This window comes from Dermochelys coriacea, chromosome 12 (assembly GCF_009764565.3).
Source record: "Dermochelys coriacea isolate rDerCor1 chromosome 12, rDerCor1.pri.v4, whole genome shotgun sequence".
Taxonomy (NCBI): domain Eukaryota; kingdom Metazoa; phylum Chordata; order Testudines; family Dermochelyidae; genus Dermochelys; species Dermochelys coriacea.
This window is the reverse complement of record NC_050079.1, coordinates 21820907-21840195: the sequence shown is the minus strand read 5'-3', so window position 1 is coordinate 21840195 and position 19289 is coordinate 21820907. Positions and strand designations below refer to the sequence as shown.

The following is a 19289-nucleotide window of genomic DNA, read 5'->3' as shown; positions in this document are numbered from 1 at the left end:
TCGGAATGACAGAATATATGCTTGTATGAAAAATGCTAATGTTATACAGAGTTTTTAATATACTAACTTGTATGTCAGGGACTTACTCAGCTACTATGGTATAATGAAAGCTGCCGTTATGAGCAGCTTCTGTGGAGGAGTTTAATAATTAGCCAAAATATCGGTGCAATAAGCAATCTTTAGGATCTGGGACCTTACTGCAATGGTTCACAGGGGCAATTCAAAAGGTTTAATGGGTACATTACTGTACAGAAACACTTAAGCCACACACTGTACATAGAGAACTGTTACAAGAAAGAACTGGGGATAATCATTTAGCATTAAGACTTCCTAAACAAAGATCACGTGCAATACATTAACCTGCTACTGAATTGATTCCTGTGGTTGGTGGAAAACAGAAAACTTCCAGTTGTATGAAAATGAAAACATTGTTCACTTTTCAAGTCATGTTGAACCCAGTTCAGTAAAGCTTAGGAAAAACTGGCTTATTATAGCTGATGGTCTAATACAACATGGGCCATATTTAATGGGAGTCCCACACAATGTATCGGAAGCCAGAAAGTTGTGGGTGACTTCCAATTCTAGTTGTCTTTGACCTAGGCTAGGTCTACACTACCATTTATGTTGGTATAACTTATGTCACTCAGGGGTGTGAATAAACCACCCCACTGAGCCACATAAGTTATACTGAGATAAGCACCGGTGTGGACAGCGCTATATTGGCGGGAGAGCTTCTGCTACTCATTGGGGTGGATTAATTAAGTCAATGGGAGAGCTCCCCTGTTGGCTTAGGGCAGCTACACTAGCACCGATGCAAGCACAGCTGCACCAGTGCAAGCTCTCTAATGTAGACTTTGCCCTAGTGAGTCCTTTTATGCACAGGATGGAAATAAAATTAGCAATATATTTGGCAATTTAGAAAGACAGCTTTGGATTTAAAGTGCTAAAGGACACAGATAAGTTGATGCTTATTTGGGAAGCTGCTTACCTGGATCTATTAACAGGAAGGCTGGGTTGTCTGATATCCCAACATTGGGATAACATTGATTTGTCATTAAGTTATTCTCTGTCATTTACACAGGAAGATCAGTTAGCAAGTGTGCGCCCTTAGGGCCCAATCCTGCCCTCACTGAATGCAACAGCTCCCATTAAATGGGAGACTGGGCCAAACTGAGACTTGGTGTAAGCAACTCCATTAAAGTAATTGCAGAAAATAAAGATTCAAACTGAAGAATTTAGAAAATCCCATTGGTGGCCTGCGAGCAGAATCTGGGTATAAATCAGATCTTTCTTTGCCAGTGAATTGTACCCCTTAGCAGCCTGGTTCAGAGGTAACATGAGCCTCACCACCCCAGGGAGGCCTTGAAGAGCAACTGTATCTTCCCTACCTGAGCTCCCCAGAGCATGTCTGTGGAAGAGAGGAGGGGACAGATTTGCACAGGCAGCACCATACTTTAATGGTGCAGCAGACTCTGCCTTTTGGTGAGTTTGGTCTGATTTGGAGGCTGGTGCAGAAGGAGGCTGGTGGCCTTATTATCTCCTGCTCTCTTTAGGGCACTGTGTGACTCTGGGGAAGCACAAAGAATGCAATCCATGAACTTCAAGAACAGGGACTGCTGTTGGCCCTAGCCCTGTTTTGGACTGGGGGGAAAGGGCAATGCTCCAGAGAGAGGAGACAGGTATGGACAATGAGAGCAAGACAATGACCAAAGTTATTAGGCCACAGGTTATTGCGTAAGGTACTTACAGAATCCTGCCCTGCAGTGATGCAGAAATTTGGGTAGAGGACTCTTCTGCCATACAAGCAGGAGAGCAGAATCCTTCAGTAATGCACAGAAGAATGAAAGGTGACACATTTGGGTAAATATGCTGGCCCGTGCACCACATTTGTGTTCACTGTTCAGGTGGTTAGCACCCATTTTGCAGCCAGCATCAAGTACTGTTTGAAACTGCTCACAGAGAATTAGCAAGAAGAACACACTGGTGGCTTTCAGATAGTCTGCCCTACAAATGCTACTCCATTGGACGCATGGCCAACCACACTACCTGGGAACATGGTGTTGCCCTATATTTGAATTCTGCATATGGCCTTTTGTAAATAAGATGTATAACCAGTGGTTTCAGGTTTCAAAGCTAGGAGGGTGGACTGGGCTAAAAACCCTCAATTCTGCTAATAAAAACACATTCTAGAGAGAGAAGGAGTAGTAGATTTTTTCCTGGCTTCATTAAAACATATGTATGAAGAGATTAGTGCCTCTTTACTGCAGCCATAAACCAAAAGCTCAATTAAAAAAAGAAAAACATTAATTTGGCCTTGGAGCTCTTAGTTTAAAATCAATCAATACCAAAAATACTGTGATGGCCCCCAAAATAGGTTTGGTTTGTTTATCAAAGAAAAAAAAATGAAAGAAGGAAATGATTGGAAGCATGGAAGTGCGGCAGGATGGGTGTGAGAGTGGGACAGACAAGCAAAGCATTGGGCCATGTTTATGAGAAATTGTCAACTTTCCTCCCTAACAAAAGGGACACTATTTTGTTGATGTGCTTAACAGCAGGAGGAAATTAAAGGTGTAAGAGGTGAGCTGGAGGAGTGGCCCCAAAATAAAGGCACGAAGAAGAGCCAAAATATGAAATAATCAAGCTTTTATAGTTTGGGTGCTGTCACAGTAAAACTAAGTAACAAGTTATCATAGTCCACACTGCATCATTTACATTAACCTAGAATTATAAACTTAGAGCTAATTAATTTACTAGCAAGGATTGAGAAAAACAGACCAGTCCCTTTAAGCCTAATTTGCCATGATTGTGCATAACAGCCTTTCAGAACGAAAGAATCATTGATCAAGGAATCAGTTAAAGATGCTACTGAAAAAAGATTTATTGGGGTAGTACATCATCCTACATGTATGGGGGAAAGGGTGAATGCACGGCAGGTGGCTAGCTCATCCTGAAGTCTCCAAATATAGACAGAAGAAAAACCAGAAGCTTCAGTTGAAAAGATTCCTCCCACACACATATACTTCCATGCAGAGAACTGGAACTAACAGACCAATTACTTTTCCTCAGATTCCGTAGGCCTTTAAAGATGGAATAACACCCAGTACTTTGACTCCAAAGGGAATAACTCAGCACATGAAGTGTGATGCTACAGGGCAATGCGAACGCCAAAGAGTATTTCAAGTATTTCAGCTAATGTGTGCCCAGGGGTGAAAGTGAGCCAGTACGGGCCGCTACTGCGTACTGGGAAGAACCCGCACCGGCCCATACCCAGCCCACATTAAAGCGTTGCCGCGGCAGCTCTTTAATGTCCCTGCCCCTTTTGCCTGCCCTGTCGGTGACCGTGCTGGTAGGGTCCGTACTGGCCAGGCCACCTACCGGGGGGGGAGAGGGGGAAGGGGCAGCAAAGTTAAAGCGCTGCCCCAGCAAATGATCATCCTTAAAGCGCTGCCATGGCTGCCATGCCCCTTCCCCCATCGGCGGCCCTGCTGCTAGGGTCCATACCAGCAGGGCCGCCGACAGGGGAGGCAAAAGGGGCAGGGACATTAAAGCGCTGCCACAGCAGCACTTTAAGGATGGTCCTTTGCCGCGGCCACGTTTTAATGTTGCTGCGCCGCCCCCCCCCCCCCGTCGGCGGGGGGCGCAGCAACGTTAAAGTGCTGCCGTGGCAAAAGACCCCTGCAGTACTTTAACGTTCCTGCCCCTTTCGGCCCAGCCACCAATGGGTGGGGGGGGCAAAGTAAGCAGCTGCCCTGGGGCCAGCGATTTAAAAGGGCCTGGGGCTCCAGACGCTGCTGCCGCTACAGCAGCAATGGCATCCAGAGCCCCGGGCCCTTTAAATCAACACAAGAGGCCTGAACGGCGGCACGGGCCAGCCAGACTGGAAGGGCTGGCTGGGGGATGCTGACTCCCCCAGCCCCACCCCTTCTACCAAAGGCTCCGCCCCTTCCGGGGGCCACAGCCACCACGCCCCGTACTGGTAAGTGGCCTCCTTTACTTTCACCCATGCATGTGCCCCAGATAAAGAGGCCCTCTGGAATGGCAGTGATCCTCCATGAAACAGAGAGATCATTTCATACTGGGAAAGCACATAAAAGTAGCAGCAAAAAAAAACTTCCTTGCACCTGATTCTCCACTTCCTGGCACCTTATGCAGCTATTTATAGCTGTGCAAAGTGAGTGGGGAGTGGGTGTAAAATGTCACCAAATCAGAATGTGCCACTTATTCACACCAGTGAGAACGTTTTGCACAGCAGAAAGTGTTGCCAGCTCTCAAGATAAAATCAAGAGCCTTGTGATATTTAATGTTTTACGTAAAATTCCAGTTCTGTAGAGTCACGACACCAAAAATCTCTGTTTTGATTTTAAGGGATTAAGTTTCCAGTCCTCACTATTGCAAAGAAAAAACTTGCAAATGTGACCCAAGTGCACCCTAAAGGATCAAAAACCAGAAAGTAAATAAAAAAGCAGCCTGTATTTATTATTTTAAAATAAACTTGATTTTTAAGCCACTATTATGATTTTGGGGGCCTAGTTCATGATTTCTGGATTGGCAATACTGCATAACTCACTATACAAGCTGCATGTCAGGGGAGAATCAGGATCTTGGATTTTAAGGTCTGAAGCCTTGTGTTATATGAGTGTTAAGAGGGCCAAGTGTTGTTAGGAAATCCAAACTCACAACTACAGAGACTTGGGTTGTGCACAACACCCGCACAAGCTGTTTAAGCAGGGACCATCACACAAAAATGTCATCAGCCTGCTTTCTGCAGTCCTCGCATTGGACATTCTCTCTCCCTGGTGCTGATGGGCTGTTTGCTTCAATATCCTCCCATCCTCTTCCTCAGTTTCCAAACCGATCCAACTCTCCCTCCTTTCATCTAGGGAATCTCCTTCTAATAAACCCAGTAAAGGATTTAAACTACAATGACTCATGGAACTAACATGCCATTCGTAGCCATCACATTGTTCAGTCTGCTTGTATGTTATATACCTTCTCCCTACCCTGTGTCTTGTAGCTATTTAGATTGTAATATTTGGGGCAATGACAAAGCTCTTACTGTATGTTTATACATTACCTAGCACAATGGCCCCCATTCTCAACTAGTCCTAGGCACTACCATAATACCTAAATCCTCAGCTGAGGCTGAAAGCATGGTGCAAGTCAGGAAGTGGGGGTTAAAAAGGTAGGCGTAAACCAACTTTGGGCTCCCCTGATCCTGGGCTGGAAGTGTGCTGGGCTGCTTCTCTGGCATATATTAGAGTATTTAACCTAGGAGGCATTGCATGCATGGTTACATCTCTTTGTTTTGGGCATGTGAAAAACACAACTAAGCTGATTGGTGGGAAACTTGTTCCTTTATGCATATTAACAAAAATGTTCAGGATATAGTGAGGGAAATACCTGAAACCAGGTTAGAAGTACACTTCCAACTCAGAAAAGAATCTTGGTTTTCATTAATACATCAGTGGAAACCAATGGAGAAACACATCTTGTTATCTGGCTTCTCAGATAGTACACACTGGTTCATTAGCTTTAAAGTATATCAACTGGAGAACACTATTTATTCCATATAGAATAATGATCTACTTTCAGGGAATACAATATTGCACACGCAGGAATGAATTCATCCATTATTCACTGCTTAAAGACACACACTTACATAAGGGAGAGAAAGAGAAAAGGATGGAGACACTAAATGGGTCCTACAAAGTAAAGTAAAGCCTAGGAACACATATCCTGTAGCTATTACACAGCATACAGTACAGTAACTACTCTATACATCAGATTAGTTTACATTACATGGATTTGTCACCCTGATGCTGTAGCCATATTTAAGAGATGGAGGAAAGATGCAGGACAAAAGTGTTCAGATCTTCTTTCTGGGTCCTAACATGGGGCTTTCTGTCTAGTAGAAAAACAAACTGTTGTGCTGATCTTAGAAGTATATATCGTTTGAGCTAGTTTAGATCTGTGCAGTAGGAGATAATTCCACAGACATGTTAACAGCCCCTTCAGATATACTGTGATGTTAATTGTACCAGCCTGCAATAGCTCTGCAGTGTTAACGCTATATAGTTGACAATAAAAATATTATAAAAAAGATAGCTACTGCATGTTTAAAGTCTCAAAATTAAATATTTCAGCCATTAATTTTTCTTCCCAAATTACTAAAAAGCAACAGTCCACACTAAAGACTAACCGCTTGTAAAATTGGATTTTTAAAGATGAAGTCTTTTTTAAGCCAATGCTGGTTCAAAGAAGCGTTAGAACAATTCTACTATTGAAAAAAGGCAGTTTAGCTAATTCACACTATAGAAAAAAAAGATTCATTCCAATCACATCAATGTTTCAGACGTGATTTAAAACAGCCGGGATATTAAGCCTCACAAAATATAGTCTACTGGATGATTCAGGACATTGGTAATGAGATATTGATCCTTTCACTGTCAGGTCATAGGTTCAAAATAGCTTAGGTTAGTAGTGAGTTTGTTTGTGCAAATTTAATCATGTTTAAAGTGAACCCTAGTGCCACTTACTCTGGTCTGGTTTCGTTGGGGCGGGAAAAGGTGGCTTTAGGTTTGATTTTTGCCCAGCTTGGTGGTGGGTTGGTTCCCTGGCACAGATTACAGCCACCTGAAGGCTGCTCTAAACTGCACCCACCGCCACTGGCAACCACCAGCTGTTCTGATATACAGTACACAGGAACACACTGGCTATATCCCTACATTATTTGCAGGAATAAAGTTGGAGAGGGGGGCAGGGGTGGGAGGGAGAACAGGGGCTATAGGAGCCACCAAGAGCTCTTGCCAGCTAGGCATTCCCAGATACAGAAGAACTCCTCCACTGGCCTAGTGCAGCTTTTCACTGGGCAATACACACACAACTAGCCTGATGGACCGAAGAATCTGCCCCTTACATTTTCAGAAACTCGTAGGGTAGGGAGTAGAAGGAGGCTTTGACTGTCTCCTTTCCTCTTCACTCAGGGGAAGAGACCCCAGTGCTCTTTAGGTATTGTAGGCCTGACATTATATGAAAGAGAGTTTTAAAGGGATGCCTCACATCAACTAGGACTGATACACACTAGCACCTGGCCAGTGGGCTGAGCAAGCAGCAATATTGTGCAATGCAAAGCACAGCAACAAAGTGCCCCTAACATTCTCATTTTCACTATGCTTGAGCCCAGGAGGCCCAGATTCTGGATGGTTGTCTCACCAAGTATAAAGGCAGTTTGGAAAGGGAGGCGATTTTGGCGCTGCTGCTATGCCAAAAGCTATTTAGTGTTTCTTTGCAATTTCAGTGGAAACATGAATTTGCACATGTCACCAGCACTGTACATTTTTATACTGTTATATGAGAAATGTGTATGTCATCTGCTACATGACCTAATGTGAACTGATTTGATGGTTTCAGTACCACTTCCACTGCACAAGACTATATAGCAAGAGTCACCACTATAATTGACTGGCATTAGTTTGAACCCCTATAATTTACATGGTACTATAAAGAAGCACAATCTTCATCGCAGTCTCAGCTAAGAGACTAAAGAATTGATTTTGCTACTCCACCACAACTGCTCAGATCCAAATTGACACTTTGGTGATGCAGATGCTGTACCTGTTCTAGGATATAAAAGAGAACTTCATGACAGTAAGTGTGTCACCTTTCAGGAGTTCTGATCCTGACTCACAGTTGGAAGCCTGTGATAAAAGATAATCACAAGTATACAGGGGGAGGAGATGTGCAGAATTAGTTACCTGTGTGCCTATGGGATATTTCTGGTCACTAAGAGAATAGAATGACACATTATTGTGCTTCATTTCTCACCTACCAGGCCATCCATGTACAGTACAAGTGTCCGTGGTTTCTTCCTATACACTAACAGTTAAAATCCACAGGGTTCAACAATATACTCAAGGTGTATGAATTGACCTTTGTGTAATTAAGCTAATGTGAACAGTGATTTAAAAACTAAGCCAACACAATCATCACTGTGACACTCAAAGTAGAAAGCTAGTAACTGAAGTGTCATCTCTCTGCAGTTGGCTAGTACACTGGGAAATGGGGAGACAACATCTTACTAAAAGTGGAAATAAAAACTATTGCTAATAGATAGATCATGGTGGTTTTTTTGCTCTTTTCTGGATCATGGCTATTTCTTACATGCTCACTAAGAGCTCTAAAAGTAGTTTGTTACTTAAAATATTGATATATGCAACTAAATGCACAAAGTCCAAAGTTATATTGGATCATGCTTTGGTATATTCAGGTAATCACTGCTATTAGCTATGAAAGAGATGCATTACATTAGTCAGTTGCAGTCTATCCTTTTGCCAGTGCAAGCATGCTCCCCCAAGTACTGCATCCCATCTAAATTTAAATGACTCTAGTGAGGGAGCTCCCACCAGTTCCCTTGGAAGCCTGTTACACAGCCTGATAGGCTTACTGTTAGAAATGGGAGGAAATACAAAAAAATTCCTACTAGTTATACACCCTTGGACTGATCCTTCTTTGGATTTTGCACCAATAACACTTTTACCCAAATTGGCATTGGGCCTTACTGCTGACACAGATTTCCCTGCTTCCAGAGCAGGGGAAAACCCACCACAGCTGCTAACACTGTAACATGAGCAACAGCTCAACTAAAACCTAGACCTCCCTAGCCTCCTCTAGGTTCATCATGCCTGTCCTAAGCTCAGCAGCGCACAGCACCCCTCTGAAGGATTTTGCTCTTACCTTTCACTGGCAAGTACATCTTCCCCCCCGGGAAGGTAAGAAAAGTCTCTCTGTGCAGAGCCATTCAAACTACCCTCCCGTTCCTTTGAAGTCTCTCCTGAACTGAGCAAACACACTGTACTCAGCCTACTCTTTACATCTTCCAGCAGGCTTGGATCTGAGTCACATGGTCCTATCATGTGACACTCCCCCCACTTATGCCTTTCACCTGAGGAGGTGGGCTAACCCAAGTCCCTTAAAGGGCCAGCCCACTATGTGACAGCATCCTTCATAAACTTGCAGACTCTGCGTCACCGTATCCCTCCTTTGGCTGAGTTACATGCATTTGGTTGTTTTAATATTTCCTCCTTAATTCTATTTGCTCTTCTCTGTTTCTTTATATCTTACTGATAGTGAAATGCCCAGAATTGTGCACAGTATTCTAGGTAGAGTCTTACCTGTTCTATTAAAAGAGGAACTATTCCCCCCGTATCAAAACGGCATGTTTCTGCCAGCCCTAAAGAGCACTGGAGTTTATTGTCTAAGCTACCAGCCAGCATTTGAAGGTCATCTCCAGTTTCCTGGGTGCTAGCACACCTATATTCTTTTTTAACATAATGATTTCCCATCTTTCTCCATTTCACTGCATATCTGCATGTTAAGTAGTTTTCCCTAGATGCATTAACTTGCATTTGTATAGGCTGAATTTATTTTTAATTCCTGTCCATTTTTCTAAACCCCCCTTGTTTCCTTTGTATTATTTCTCTGTCCTCTGTGGTGTTTGCAACCCCTCCTAATTTACTATTATCTGCAAATTTAATTACCGTGCTATTTAGTTCTTCTTTCAGATCATGAATAAAAATGTTAAACAAAACTATGCCTTCATCAGATAATAATGCTTATGAAGTAGCTCCGAATAGGTGAGTCTGTGGTAACACAATAGGATGGAAGCTCATCAAAAATTATTTGCTAAGATTTCTGGTTGCATTGTTCAGCATTTTCCCAATTGATATGAGCAGATGCAATGAAAACACAAAATAACTTTATAGCTTCAAACTTAAATTATATTTATCTACAGCAGTGGTCATCAATAGGCAGATTGTAGGCCAAATCAAGACCACCAGATGCTTTTGAATGGACCCTGAACTTTTTATTTACTTATCATTATTGTTATTTTTTATTATTATTATTTTCTCTGAGTCTGGACCTTGACCAAGAAATTTGGACCTTGACAAAAAATGATTGACTACCCCAGTCTACATGGTACCCACACACAGGGCTGCTGTCACATCACAGTGAGTGCTGAATCACGCCATGGTATCTATTCTAAATGAAAAAATGTCAAATGAAGATACCTGGTAAAATTCTCAAAAGTACCTAAGTCCCATTTTCAAAAGAGCATAGGAACTTAAGTGCATTGAAAATTTTACCAATCATGATTATTGCAGGTAACTCAGTCAGTAGCTACTGTGTTTTAGCAGTGCATATTGTATATATTTGTCATTTAATAATAATTCATAAATAGGGCTCGAGTCTATAAAATGTTGTACATCTCCTGGAAGGTATTGACCATTCTCAGCTCCTTTTGACATCAGCAGGATCTGAGCGTGCTCAGCAGCTTGTAAGATCATGCCCATAGTTGTGATGAAGATATTTACAATATTTTTGTGATTGTAGGAAAATGTATGAATTTAATTTATTTCTCTAGAGAATGTAGGTGAAAGAAAATCATCTTTCTCTGTCAGTGCTTTCCAACCCTTCTTTTCCTAGCCAATGAGGAGATGAATGTGAAAAACAAACTTGCATACAAAACCAAAGCAAGAAGTAGAAAGTGTTCCAATGACCAGATGAACAAGTTCCAAGGCTTTGTCCCAATTTTTTGTTCCAAGATATGTTCGGTTTATAGCAAAAGTCATTATCTGATAACCTTTGACATTAATGTGTGCACAAAGAAAAGTCTTATTGTGATGTGGGAAAGAGGACTCAAGACTACTAGATGAACTTTTGGATAATTACTAGTTAACAGTAATGGAAACTTCCACAGCATGGTGAGATTTTGCTTGATTTCAAATTGCTCTAAAATAACATCTTTCTTTCTTTCTATGCTAGTGATTAACATGTTGTTTGCTACTAAAAAAACAACTGAGTGAGCACCACACCACTGTGTTTGATTTTACTGTCTTTGATTTTGATTTTGGTATTTTTGGTCTCTCCTGTGCATAGAATAGGAAACACTGCAGTAAATTCAAGTGCTTCAGAACTATAAAATTTGAGAATAATTTGTTTCTTCTTCTGTTATAAAATTAGAGATTATAGAAGGTTAAGGAAGATCCTGAAGTCTCCTTTTCCCTTTCTTCTCTTGTTTCTTCACCTCTCATCTTTATCACTTTGTCCCTTCTTTCCATTCCCCTGATCCTACTTTGTTCTTTATAGGTCCTATACAGCACCCATCATTATGATATCCAAGTGTCTACCCTAGCTCCTTTTCTTTAACCTATGACTGATCCAAACCCCTAGCCTCCAAAAAGGCTCCTTATCCTTGGTGATCTTTTGACAGTGAGGAGGCAGTCTCTAGTCTCACAGATGCTCCACTGGACTGTGATTGGATGTTCTGTTCAATTCTTTGAAGCTTGTCAGTAGTTCTTCTGCTGGACTCTCATAGATACATGGATAACTTCCATTAAAGCTAATAATAGTCAGAAATGTCTTGAGTGTTGATCTGGCAACTGTTTCTGCCCCCATTTGAGTACAATAGGTGTTTATCACCTTAACTTCATTGGGGGTAGGATTAGGCTCTAAATGCCAGAGATTATAATACCAGAAGGCCTGCGCCTGTTCTCATTGATGCCACTAGGATTTTAATGGTCTTGACTTCAGTGGAAGCAGAGTCTGGCTGAAAAGAATTAAAAAGCCAACAAATATTATGATTTTTAAAGTTTATTGAAAATTAACAAATAATTTAAAATAGACTCATAGACTTTAAAGCCAGAAAGGACTACCATGACCATGGAGTCTGATCTCCTGCACATCGCAAGCCACAGACCCTCACCCACTTATCCCTGTAATAGACCAATAACCTCTGTCTCAGTTACTTAAGTCCTCAAATCATGATTATGTCACAACATAATAGGTAATATTCTTCTCTTGGTTATGCCAGGGCAACCCATTGAAGTCTGAGAGGAGAAAGTGAGAGGAGAATATGGCTCATGGATGATAATACATTCTTCACTGAGAAAATATGCAGCACTTTGGCGAAAACAATACAAATGTTAAGAGTCAGTGATTCAGGAGATTGAAATATTTCTCCTATAGGGCCTGCTTTCAAGTCCAATGATGCTAGTGGAAATTGAAATTCTCCAACTGACTTCAATGGGCATTGGAAAAAGCCCCTATTGAATCCAGGTCATAATACATTTCCACAGGGTCCTGGCATAAATAAGCATCATATTAAAGACTAAAACTAGCATAATTCAGGAAATACAGTTCTTGCCTTCCCTAGTGCAGACATGATGGCCAACACATCTTATGGGAGATTTTTAACAAAAGAGCTATTTTTCTGTTGGCATGAATATTACCATTTTTCTTTATTATTCCTTGTGTTTCACGCATCATAATATGAATTACTCAGAAGACTCACACAACACCTTTCCATAATAAACACCAATGGTAATAATGGAAAAAAACAACCCAGTGGCATAACTGACAGGTTTCAGAGTAGCAGCCATGTTAGTCTGTATTCGCAAAAAGAAAAGGAGTACTTGTGGCACCTTAGAGACTAACAAATTTATTTGAGCATAAGCTTTCGTGAGCTACAGCTCACTTCATCGGATCAAGTGGCATAACTGTAAGAGAAGCATTATATCCCTTGTTGAAACATTTCTCAAAATGTGCAGCATGCATTTTTATGTATATATCTTTTTCAACTGGAGGTTTTTTCTCTAATATTATTAATATTGTGCCTGATTTGCCAGCACACTCCTTCAGTTTTCTTCTTTTCATGTGACATCTCCTTTACTGGGGGTTTGCAACCATGGTAGCCCATTCTGTACCATCCTCCGCTATTCTGCAGCCCAGCATCTACTGCAATTCTGGATGTCTGGCCTGCTCCCCTCCATAGTGCATCTTAAGGAGACAGATCAATGTTTTGGTACCACCTACTTTGGTCTGCTCCTGCTTGCTTCTCCTCCCTTGTACTTCCTTCCTGTGCTCTCTTAGGAGTCTCCTTGCTAATTAGCTCGTTAGCTGCCCAGCTCCAGCCTGATCTGGTAATCAGGAACTCCTGTCCTTAATCAGGCCCTCCCCACAGGCCTAACTGGTTAAACAGCAACCAGGTTGCTGCTTCCCAGGGCTCTGTCACAGGGGATCTGGCTCGGCAGACACAGGAATGCCTGAGTCAGGAGGTTTCTCACCCTTCAGACATTTGGCCTGCTTTCACCTAAACTATTCATCAATAATACGAATGCAAAGAGGCCTAAATACTTCACCAGGGCAACAGACCCTCCAGATTCCTGGGACAGTTGCCTTATTGCACAGTTGGCTGCAAGACCTACTCTGTGTTTCCACCTTCTCTTCTACTGAGAAAGGCAAGTCAGAAAATAAAATGAGAACCGTGAGGGTAATACTGATAACCCCACGTTGAGTGAGGAGACCTTGGTTTTCAGATCTAACAGAGCCGAAACTGGAGACTCTGCTTCAGTTTTCCTGGAGACTGGACATTCTCTCACCGTGTCCTCTTCTTCATTGGGACCCGGATCACTAACGCCTTGGTTATTGAGAGAGAAGCACTAGAAGGTCTGGGTCTATCCTCCAGAGTCATTAAGACGTTGCTTTATTCTAGGAGAGTACCGCTACTAAAGGTGTACTCCTCTATCTGGTCCAGATGCAACCACTGGTGTCAAGTGCACAGTGAAAATCCCAGAAATCCAGGAATTTCAACCATTTTGGATTTTCTCCAAGAAGGCATAGACAGAGATCTTCAGCTCAGTACCATTGTATGTCAAGAGTCCATTCTTAGTAGAGTGCTATTTGCTGGATCCTCGGGTTCCCTGGCTGACAAAACTCAGATAGCCAGATTGCTTTGAGCAGTCCAGTTAGCCAGACTGGCAGTCAGGCCACTTGTTCCAAAATGGCATGGTGTAGCACTATCTTTCAGTCTGGTACCTCCTGCTGACAGTTACTCCATTGCTGCAGTGGTCTTCCTTTTCATAACTCAGCCTTCCAGCCACTCTTTCCGGGGTAACAGAAAGCCAAACATCAAACAGTCCAATGTCCTCCCAAGAGGGCCTTTAGTCCCAACTCTGGACTCATGCCTCCTTGAGAGTGTGGTGGGGGAATCCCACTACAATGAGTTCCAGGGACCCTATAGCCAGAAACTAAGGTCAATACAGCCCCCACTCCTTGTAGCTGTTTTCCTGGCTTCTTCCTACCCAGCCTTTTTCAGGCCTTCTTCCCCACAACTTCTCTAGGATGACCCTTTTTCAGGGCTAGGACTCTTAGGGCTGGGCCCTCTCCTGGGTTTTCTCATCACCACCTCCTATTACCAGAGAGTGACTGCAGACTCTCTCTCTTTCCCTGCAGCCCTTCTGCTCTCTATTTCCTGGTTTTATAATCACCACCCAGCCCTTCCTCAGCTATTAATCCCTCCCTAGTGCTCAATTAAATCTAGCTTTCTCTTTTACAGGTATGTTAATTGGCTTCTTAGGCCCACATTAACTCATTGAGAGCGGGTATATGGGGTATGCACACCCTCATAGGGACCTGCCACTAGTGTTCAGGATCTTAACAAGCCATGCGTTTGAGCTTTTGATATCAGTGTCAGCATTTTACTTATCCATTAAGAGCTGTTTAACAGTGATCATGTCAGCCAGCTGAGTGTTAAATTGGCAGCCTTATCTATACACGAGCCTCACTGCATGTTTCACAAGGACAAGGTAGCAGTCAGGACACCAGAATCCTTTCTTCCTAAGATAAATTTCTTCTTCCACATGTCTTACCAAGAGGTTGTGCTTCCTTTGGTCTGTCCAAAAGCATCCAATTGAAAAGATGTGGCACACCTTAGAGGTCAGAAAAATCTTGAAAATTTATTTCAAGAGTACAGAATCCATGAGAAGACTGGACTCCCTATTCATGTCCTTTCATCCAAAATGCCAGGGACTCAGAGTTTCCAAGTCTTCTGTTACTTAGACTAGGTATTGCGGAAACCTACAAAGCATTAGAGGTTCCTGTTCCAGAAGGGATCAAGACGCACTTCATGAGATCCTTAGTAACTTCATGCAAGTTTATTCACTTTGGAAATTTGCAATATGGCCACTTGGTCTACAGGTAACACCTTCATTAAGCACTCTAAGGTGGATTGCTACAGATATTTATGAAAATTAAATTGAGAATTTACCAGTAAACTAGCCTGGATTAAATTATGCTTTATGTCAACAGGAATAAAAAGGCTCAATTTTGGTGAATCTGTAAGTACTATACTAGATAATAATGGTCTAGATAATACTTAACTCTGCCTTGAGTGCAGGGGACTGGACTAGATGACTTCTCAAGATCCCTTCCAGTCCTGCAATTCTATGATTTTCTGTCCTCTGCAAAGATCTCCTTTGGCAGGAGAGTGATACAAACGGTGGCACAGGAATAATGTAGCCCTTTGAGCGAAGAGAGGAAGTACTGCCTTCTCTTTCTTCCTACCAGACTTTTTCATAAATTGCCTTATAGATATTCACTCCTGTTCACTCCTCACTGCATCCCAGACATCCAGAACTGTGGAAGATGCTGGGCTGTAGAATGGAAAATGTCTTACTGATAATTTCCTTTTTGCTAGCAGCATCTCTCACATTTCTACCCAGCCTAGATGGCTCGTGAGCCAAAGGTCAGATGTTAAGTGAGATCATTACCATACACCCATCTTTCTTTGTCTAATGTACATAGCCATTTCATTACCTCCAGAGCATTTGTTAATACTAATGTTATGCAAGTTTTACAGGTTTGGATTAACTCTTCTGGATGCAAGTGGGAGCAGAGGGGGCATGGCCAGAGCATGTGGTGGCAAAAGATTAATCCGTTTCTGTAAGCTGCAGAGTGGAGGGGAGCAGCATGGACATCCAGGATTCTGGGAGGTGCTGCTAAAAGAAGGGAAATTGTTGTTAAGAAATTTTCCACTCTCCTTGTGGATGAATAGTCCTTTTGATCCATCCAGGATACTACGTAATCCATACAAGTTCTTCAGTTTTACAGATGTGTAACTATTGATTTGAATGGAATTACCCTACTATAAAACTGTAATAATGCAGTGATTCATCACATTCCAGAGCTAAGATTTTCAAACATATGAGCCTAAAGTTAGATTCCTCGATCTATATTTAGAATCTTGAATAAATGACCTGATTTTTCGAAAGTGCTGAGCGCCCATTGATTTAAATTTACTGCTCTACACTTCAGGCCACTTTTTTTAGGAATTTTAATATGGTTGTTGGGGCCAAAATTAGGTTATTTAAAAAAATGTTTGCCTTTAACTTTATATTTATGAGAAATATACATATTTGAATTCCTTTAAAATTTAGAAAGAAATATATTTAAATTCATTTAAATTTATTTTCAAAGCTGTCTTATTTAGCAACTTTCTAAACATTAAATTTACCTACTACCGCATCTCTTCAGATTTACCTCATTGACTACCACTGTCTGCACAAGAAACAAAGCTTTTGTAATCTATTTCTGCAGGAATAATTGTTGTGTAACAAACAGAAGACAACCCTTTATTACTTTGTTTCCAGTCTTCTTCCCATTTTGAGAAACTGTAGATGAAGCAAGAATTAATGAGCATGAACACTTAGAGTATTTTTCATTGATTTTCTTGTGATATCGAAGGGTGGAGGTTCTCAAAAAAGTTTGCAAATAATGTGGTGTAACAGAAAGTTAATATTATTTTCAGGTCATCAGAATGCTAAGCAAAGAATAAATAAAGGATTTTTTCCCTTTCCTTTGCCTGCTCCCTCCTCCTCCCACCATTTAACAAAAAACAAAAAAACAGTAAGAAAAATTTCTTAGCCTTTCAAAACCCTGGACCAGATTCTCTCTTGGTGAAAATCAGTGAATTCCCATTTGATTTACACTAGCTAAAAAGCTAGTCCTCTATTTGAACGTGCTGTGGCGTTAGCTTTCTCTGCCAGTGTTCAGCATCATTCCACATGATTCTATGGAATTCTAATATAAATTCTGGTCATAAACAAAGAAAAACCAGATGGACAGAGAATATGATGAACAATTTGTGTCTGTACATATTTTTTCTCCTCTGTTAGCACTATTGAAATGCATGTTTTTTTTATCTTTAGACTTCAGTTTTGCATTTCTCTTCATCTTGGTTTCTAGATACATTGTAAAAATCTTTTCAAAATATTAAGGAAATTACATCTAAGTCTCACTTTTAATATGTGTTCCATGTTTGTAAATGTTCCTTCATACATCAAATGTGTTGCTTCCCACCAGGTAAAATACATCTTATTTTACCATGTCTGTCTTTGCACAACATTTAGTTCACAGGCATAAATAACAGTGTGTTATATAAATAATTACACGCATGAAAGGTTGTAAAACACTGAAGATGTATTTGTACTTTTACTTATGAGAACATTTTAAAATGATTGCCTTGTTCAATGTGTGGGTTTTTTGTGTGTTGAATGGGGTACACACGCAGAACATTTTCCGAAGGTTTTTTTTTTTCCCTTTCCTTCAGGTCACACTAGCATTATAGTTAGCAAATTGATAAGGTTCCACTGTTAAGCTTTATTACTTGTGACATGAGCCTATGACACTTTATAAAAAGAAGTAATCCAGAACAATCTCTAGGTAATTAACACCTAGATAAACAAACATAAATTTCTATATTGCATTTATTTGGACTACCACTCAAATATGCGTAAACCATGCTTTTTTAATTAAAAGATAAATCTATGTGACACTTAGACTCAAACTTAATTATTCAGCATAGTATAATAAAAAATAGAGCCCATTAAATGTGTCTTGCTCTGTATTTCTGTATTAACAGCAAACCAGTTCACTCTGGGATCATTTAAATTTTCTACCTCCTCTTTTCCTATGATTTCCCTGTTTGTTGAGACTCTTTAAAAAAAACAAAAAACAAAAAACAAAATACATTTAGCAACACCAACAGGTGAGGAGTTGCAGAACTCTTCACAATCCCTTTGTTTAGTGCTTAGCTGGATTATACTTTTAATATTACATTACACTATAGTTTTACCTTCCCCTTGCCCCCTGCCCAACCTTCCCCATGGAAACATACTTTCACTTTGGTAGATCATGCCAAGCAGTGATACGCAGAAACGAAAAACACAATGCTTAAGAATAATTTCACTGGGATCGTGCTTACAATACACAAGGTGAGATTTTTATAATATACTGTTACAATACAGATGTTAAACAGATAAGGGAAATATTCAATTCCCAAATTACAATAGACGAAGGGGTTATAGTCCTTATAAAAGTTTCAACAAGAAACATTGTCTTAAAGCTGAGAGCAGCTTTCTGATGTTAGGTAGAAAGATTCTTGTCAAAACATTCACCATCTGCGTATGAAGGCTGCTGATCAGCTGGGCTAACAAAAAATCATTACAAATTGCCTTTTTTTGAGACAACAGTATTTAACTCTTTCAGACATTCTGTTTCCCGTGGAACAGCTTGGCTGGTGTTGCCATGTTTTGTGGTACAAGGCCTCATGGTGGTTCTTTTCCATGGTTCCTAAAGAATATGCGAACCATTTAATCATAGGATTCTATTATGCATATTGGATAATAAAGGAGATTGTGTTTGTGAACATTTCCATCGAGGTGCAGAGAAACTGTTTCTGTTCAATATATTGGGATCCACATTTTCATTTAACGTCTGTTGAACCTGAAAGAAGGCTTGAAAATCTTTGGAGGAAAAAAATGGTTTGTTTTCCCTGGCTCCTGGATACAGTGACCTCTTGATATGACAGCACCCCTTGAGCACGGCAGAGTAGAATTCATATACTGAAGCAAATAGAGCCTGCCTTGGCATTTTTACATACTATACTTCCCAGATAAGATTGTGGGTTACATCAGGAAACATTGTGAGAAACCCCAAAACGTATATTAGTCATTTTGATGAACTTCTTGAATTTGAACCCAAATTTGATCTACTATAAATGCAATTTTTCCTAATTACATGTAGCTTTTCATTTTTCTCTTAAATGGGACTAGTCACATGATTTGTCATGGCAATATTTGCATTCCACCAATTAAACTGAAAAGTCAATTCCTAGATGTAACCTTCAACAACTGATTAACTCTGAATTTTCTCATTGCTAGTCTTCTGTTCTTAACATCACTAAGTAATTTTGTAAATTAACTCTACTGGTCTCACACGCACAAGGATTGGAGAATCAGCTCAGCTCAGCTCCAGTATGACATTATTAGGAGAGTGTGAGCGGTTTCATCTAATTCTGTTAAAATTTCCCATTGTTGTTTCCTTCTCAGTTTTCCTGTGCAAGGCTCCCCTCTCCCTCTACTTTCTGCACTTTAGAAGTATTTAGTCTGCTTTGG

General features: G+C 40.8%; 1 protein-coding gene across 4 annotated transcripts in view; it reads right to left on the bottom strand.

The window, feature by feature from the left end:
- Positions 1–18092: 18092 nt before the first annotated feature.
- ZNF536 (zinc finger protein 536) overlaps positions 18093–19289 on the bottom strand; it is a 415977-nt gene continuing 414780 nt past the window's right edge. For all 4 annotated transcript variants that reach the window (XM_043494950.1, XM_043494953.1, XM_043494952.1 and 1 more), the window contains one exon: positions 18093–19289. This exon is cut by the window's right edge and continues 3453 nt beyond it. The gene's annotated coding sequence lies outside the window, so the exon portion shown is untranslated.